Genomic DNA, 6,285 nt, shown 5'->3' with positions numbered 1-6,285 from the left:
AAAATCGACATCCTTTTTCCAAAAAATTACAATACCTCCTCCTCTTATTTCCCGACATACTTCAATCATACCACCAAGTTTCAACTTAATACGTATCTCTGCTAGCCTTGCTTTATCAAGCCATGTTTCGGCTAAGAACACGAATGAGGGATCTTGTGCCCAGATCAAATCCCCAAGCTCTTGTTCTGTCTGGAGGTTCCCAAGCCCCCGACAGTTCCAACATAGGAGATTCATTGCTCTTGGCGGGGCTGACACTCAGCCTCCACCACTGGTAAATTCGTTTTGATCTTCGAAGGAGCCAGCCTTCTTTTCTTCTGCCCCTCACACCCATCCACTTCCATAAAAGACCGTTTGATGCTATGCTCAATCCCTCCTTTTCCTTCATCATTCAAATCTTTGGCCTTTCTAGTTATCCTAATCCATGTTCTTGTAGCATTCTGCCCACTGCGTGCACTGCCAGAAGTTTGTCCACACACATCGAGTTGGAGTATTGCTATTTTAATGAAAATTCTGAATTCATTTTTTTTTTTTTTTGGTACTATTGGAAGTTAGTCAGTTAGTCTATAGCTGCCACTTAATAAAGAGAGAGAAATAGATGTGTAATGATGAGGAAACTTGGTTACAGAACTATTAACGGCTCGTTTGGTAGAGAAGTTCTAGTAGTGTTGTTTGTAATTTTTTGAAATATATGTGGGTGAAAAGGTGTGTGAAAATATATGTAATGTTATTTAAAAACTAAAAATGGGTATTTGAAATAACCTACCAACGAGCCCTAATTATTTCTTGGGTAAATTCATTATTTGTCTAATATGTCACTTTTTTTCCTAAAAGTGAAAACTTCCTAGATCTGGAACAACCATCCTTGAAAAAACAGTGTTGGGAATAACGCATTTAGATGCCTCTCTCTCTCTCTCTCTCTTTGCTGTATAGCATGATAGGATTTTTGTTCCAAAGCCAATTTTCCCAGGCTTCTCTTTATGCAGTACTTTTAGGTCCAAAACCCAACGTGACCCTTCTCTAGCTCCCTAATCTTGCCCATGTGACTTAACAAGTGAACAAGTCCCCACATGCCTGATATTTCAATGCCCAATGGGACCTACAGGGAAAACGACAGGTGCGTGTGGTGAAAAGCGTGGAGGTGGGTTTGGGCTAACTGGTGTTGGGAAGCAACAATAAAAATGTACGGGGGTTTTATTGAGGGGGGAAGCCTAGGAAGGTGTGTGGAAGGTGGAGTTGGGTCTCCCTTTTGCAAGGCTCGAGGCAAAACCTTAAGCTCGACCAAAGGGAGTGTCACTTCCATCTGTAATAGCTGCAGATTCTCCACTAGAAGAGTCCAAGGCATTGTTATTTAAAAAAATAAAAAAAAAATAAAAAATAAAAAATAAAAAAAAGACCCTACCAATGACACCTCTAATAGTTACGAATAGCAGTAGTAGAGGAAGCATATCAGCTTAAAGAAGAATAGCTTTTAATGTTAGCAAATGGAAAGTACAACTAAAGGCCTCAGAAAGTGCATTGTTGATTCCAATCGCAGGCATTTGTTTTAGCAGTTATATTTCTATTTGAAGACTCAGAAAGGTTTTTTTGCAAGTTGCAACCCCATAGAGCACAAATTTCATGATAGTTACATATCTTAAAACCCCACAAGTAATATACATTTTTCTGTTTTAAATATAAAATAAAAGGTATGTACAAAAGGCATAATAGCCCAAAAGAAAAACCAGATTGATTTTATTCTTTTTTGCATGGAGAAGAGAAGAGAATTGTAGGCTTCTGCGGCCTCTATACATGAGTCCAAGGAAAGTGATAGATGATTCATAATTAGATAGAGCTAAAACTTAACCCTAAACCCTAAGCCCTAAGCCCTAAGCCCAAAACCCTAAACCCTAAAACCCTTAACCCCTAAAACCCTAAACTCCTAAAACCCTAAACCCTAAACCCTAAACCCTAAATGTAGCACACCAAGTTAAGAAAGGGTGGTGAGAAAGAGAGTAATAGATTTTAGTGAGGAAGTCTCATGGACTGGTCCTACTGTTACAAGCCTGGTGGGAAGGTTTTTACTAGGGAATTGATGAATTCCATAAATGGAAATATCCCCATTATAAAATTCTCTTTTACGATTGATCCTCTTTCTTTTTTGCACTTTGCATTTGCTCACCAACAAAAGGAAGCATGCAAACAATAGTCAAAGATTGAACAAAAATTATAAAGATGGGCTTCAACTCGATCAAGATCATTGAGATCTTTTGGCTCTAAAAAAAAGGTCTTCTAACTCCACTTCCTAAAAGAAAAGAATTGATATCGTGGGGCCCAAATGGTAAAGCCCTCACATGCCTTCTGACGATGGATGGGAAATTGAAGTCCATGAAACTAAAGTTTGTGGCTATAAAATGAGATTGATTGCTTTTTCTCTTGACAGAGTACATGCCTCTTGGGAAAATGGTATTTTGTTTACTATTCTAATGAAAATTCTGAATTCATTTATTTTTTTTTTTTGGTACTATTGGAAGTTAGCCAATTAGTCTATAGCTGCCACTTGGAGTGAATATAGAGTAGGCCACTTAAAAAAGAGAGAGAAAGAGATGTGTAATGATGAGGAAACTTGGTTGCAGAACTATTAAGGGCTCGTTTGGTAGAGAAGTTTGAGTAGTATTGTTCGTAATTTTTTGAAATACATGTGGGTGAAAAGGTGTGTGAAAATATGTGTAATGTTATTTAAAAACTAAAAATGGGTATTTGAAATACCCCCAAACGAGCCTTAATTATTTCTTGGGTAAATAATTTATTTGTCTGATATGTCACTTTTTTTTCTAAAAGTGAAAAATTCCTAGATCTGGAACAACCATCCTTGAAAAAACAGTGTTGGGAATAACCCATTTAGATGTCTCTCTCTCTCTCTCTCTCTCTCTCTCTCTCTCTCTGTGTGCTGTATAGCATGATAAGATTTTTGTTCCAAAGCTGATTTTCCCAAGCTTCTCTTTATGCAGTACTTTTGGGTCCAATACCCAATATGACCCTTCTCTAGCTCCCTAACCCTGCCCATGTGACTTAACAAGTGAACAAGTCCCCACGCGCCTGATATTTTAACGCCCAATGGGACCCACAGGGAAAACGACAAGTGCGTGTGGTGAAAAGCGTGGAGGTGGGTTTGGGTTGACTGGTGTAGGGAAGCAACAAAAAAAATGTACGGGGGTTTTATTGAGGGGGGAAGCCTGGGAGGGTGTGTGGAAGGTGGAGTTAGGTCTCCCTTTTGCAAGGCTCGAGGCAAAACCTTAACCTTGACCAAAGGGAGTGTCACTTCCATTTGTAATAGCTGCAGATTCTCCACTGGAAGAGTCCCAGGCACTGTAATTAAAAAAAAAAAAAAAAAAAGACGCTACCAATGACATCTCTAATAGTTACGAATAGCAGTAGTAGAGGAAGCATATCAGCTCAAAGAAGAATAGCTTTTAATGTTAGCAAATGGAAAGTACAACTAAAGGCCTCAGAAAGTGCGTTGTTGATTCCAATTGCAGGTATTTTTTTAGCAGTTATATTTCTATTTGAAGACTCATAAAGGGTTTTTTGCAAGTTGCAACCCCATAGAGCACAACTTTCATGATAGTTAAATATCATAAAACCCCACAAGTAATATACATTTTTCTGTTTTAAATATAAAATAAAAGGTATGTACAAAAGGCATAATAGCCCAAAAGAAAACCAGATTGATTTTATTCTTTTTTGCATGGAGAAGAGAAAAGAATTGGAGGCTTGTGCGGCCTCTGTACATGAGTCCAAGGAAAGTGATAGATGATTCATAATAAGATAGAGCTAAAACTAAACCCTAAGCCCTAAGCCCTAAGCCCTAAACCCTAAAACCCTAAACCCCTAAAACCCTAAACCCAAAACGCTAAACCCTAAATGTAGCACACCAGGTTAAGAAAGGGTGGTGAGAAAGAGAGTAATGGATTTTAGTGAGGAAGTCTCACGGACTGGTCCTACTGTTACAAGCCAGGTGGGCAGGTTTTTACTGGGGAATTGATGAATTCCATAAATGGAAATATCCCCATTATAAAATTCTCTTTTATGATTGATCCTCTTTCTTTTTTGCACTTTGCATTTGCTCACCAACAAAAGGAAGCATGTAGACAATAGTCAAAGATTGAACAAAAATTATAAAGATGGGCTTCAACTCGATCAAGATCATTGAGATCTTCTGGCTCTAAAAAAAAGATCTTCTGACTCCACTTCCTAAAAGAAAAGAATTGATATCGTGGGGCCCAAATGGTAAAGCCCTCACATGCCTTTTGACGATGGATGGGAAATTGAAGTCCATGAAACTAAAGTTTATGACTATAAAATGAGATTGGTTGCTTTTGCTCCTGACAGAGTACATGCCTCTTGGGAAAATGGCATTTTGTCTGCTTTTCTAATGAAAATTCTGGATTCATTTTTTTTTTGGGTACTATTGGAAGTTAGCCAATTAGTCTATATTTGCCACTTGGAGTGAATATAGAGTAGGTCACTTAATAAAGAGAGAGAAAGAGATGTGTAATGATGAGGAAACTTGGTTGCAGAACTATTAAGGACTCGTTTGGTAGAGAAGTTTGAGTAGTGTTGTTCGTAATTTTTTGAAATACATGTGAGTGAAAAGGTGTGTGAAAATATGTGTAATGTTATTTAAAAACTAAAAATGGGTATTTGAAATACCCTACCAAATGGGTATTTGAAATATAATAAATAATTGATAACAATAAGCTATAGTAAGTTGCTACAGTTGCATGTGTGCAAAAATTTTTAGATATTACACCATTGATGTTGGGTGGTTTTTAGTACTTAGAGATATAAAATAACTTTTTAGCTCTTTTACCTCTTTTAGAACATTTGCATTGGTGTAGGAAATTTTCTATTTTAATTTACTGTATTACAACTCATGCCACATCAATGCTCTTATTTTCATATTTCAGTTAAATACTATTCATTTATTTATTATTTTCTCTCTCTCTTTATCTCTATCTCTCTATCTTCTCCCTCTCTTCAAATCACAACCACTCACGGCGCCACCAACCACTACAATTATTACAAACCAATCCACCCCCACTAACCCAATCACTAGCCACCATCAACCACTACAAACCGATCCACCACCACAAACCCAGGTGGTTTGGCAGCGACAACAAGGGATGAAGAGAGATAATGCTTGTGCTTAAGGTGGATAAAGATTGAGAGACAGAGTAGAGGAAAAATTAGAGAGGAGAGAGAAGAGATTGAAAGTGTGTGTGAGATTGTAAGAGAAACAATGAAATAATAAAAAAATTAATAGCAAGTTGTTACATTAAGCTGGTACTAGTACCAGATTATTGAGCTATGGCACCATTGATAAAATGCTCTTTTTGGTGTTTGAGGTGGTAAAACAGCAACTAATGTTAATACTCTTAGTGTGAATGCTCTTAGCATTCCAATATATGTTTATTATATTCCATAGATTTACATATCTTAAAATATAAAAGTTATAGTGTATCCTATACACACCCACTTCAACTTATTTTTTTATTTTTGAAATGGAAACAATAGAATTTTATTGAATAAGCTTGACAAAAACTGGCATAGAAAAAGAAAAAAACTGGACCCAAAACCGTCCAGTCAACATCATACAAATAACCCAGTCTTTAAAGCCACCCGTAGGGCTTAGCTGGGAATCCAGGCTAATAAAACAAAACAATACAATACCCAAAAAGAATCAATCCCTGTTCTGAGCTTCCATCAATTCTGGTATTCGGACTGCGGGGTATAGGCACCATCAACAATAACTTTCAGTTGCAACTGCACCTTTTCAAAATAGTACTGGTTGCGTGCGTTCCAAAGGGCCCAGGCGGTGACAACCCAGACTTCAACTTCTCCACGTTCTAGTCGGTCCTAAAGTCCTCTGAGCAACAGAAAAATATCAGTCAATATCCTCTTAACCAAAAAGTAGTAGATATTCATATTTTAAAAAAAAAGAAAGAAAAAAAAGTAGTAGATTTTTTTTTAAAGGATAATTTTGGAGTCTTGATGGCAATAGGATTTAAAAGCAGGGTTGACCAACTTTGGATTGACATATGACGTGGTCTAGGGAGGATAATACAAAACTGCTAATATCTTTTTCACTTTTGATCAATGGTTGCAATTAAATCCCTGTATTGTTTTGAGGAGCTGTGTGTTTTCCATTAAAATAAAACAAAGGTTAATTAAATTTTAAATGTAAATATTTGTAGATAATCACTACTCTTTATCATCGGACTTACACATCAATTAGTTTTTAATGTA

Source organism: Quercus lobata, chromosome 9 (assembly GCF_001633185.2).
Source record: "Quercus lobata isolate SW786 chromosome 9, ValleyOak3.0 Primary Assembly, whole genome shotgun sequence".
NCBI classification, from domain to species: domain Eukaryota; kingdom Viridiplantae; phylum Streptophyta; class Magnoliopsida; order Fagales; family Fagaceae; genus Quercus; species Quercus lobata.
Note: the sequence above shows the minus strand (reverse complement) of the source record.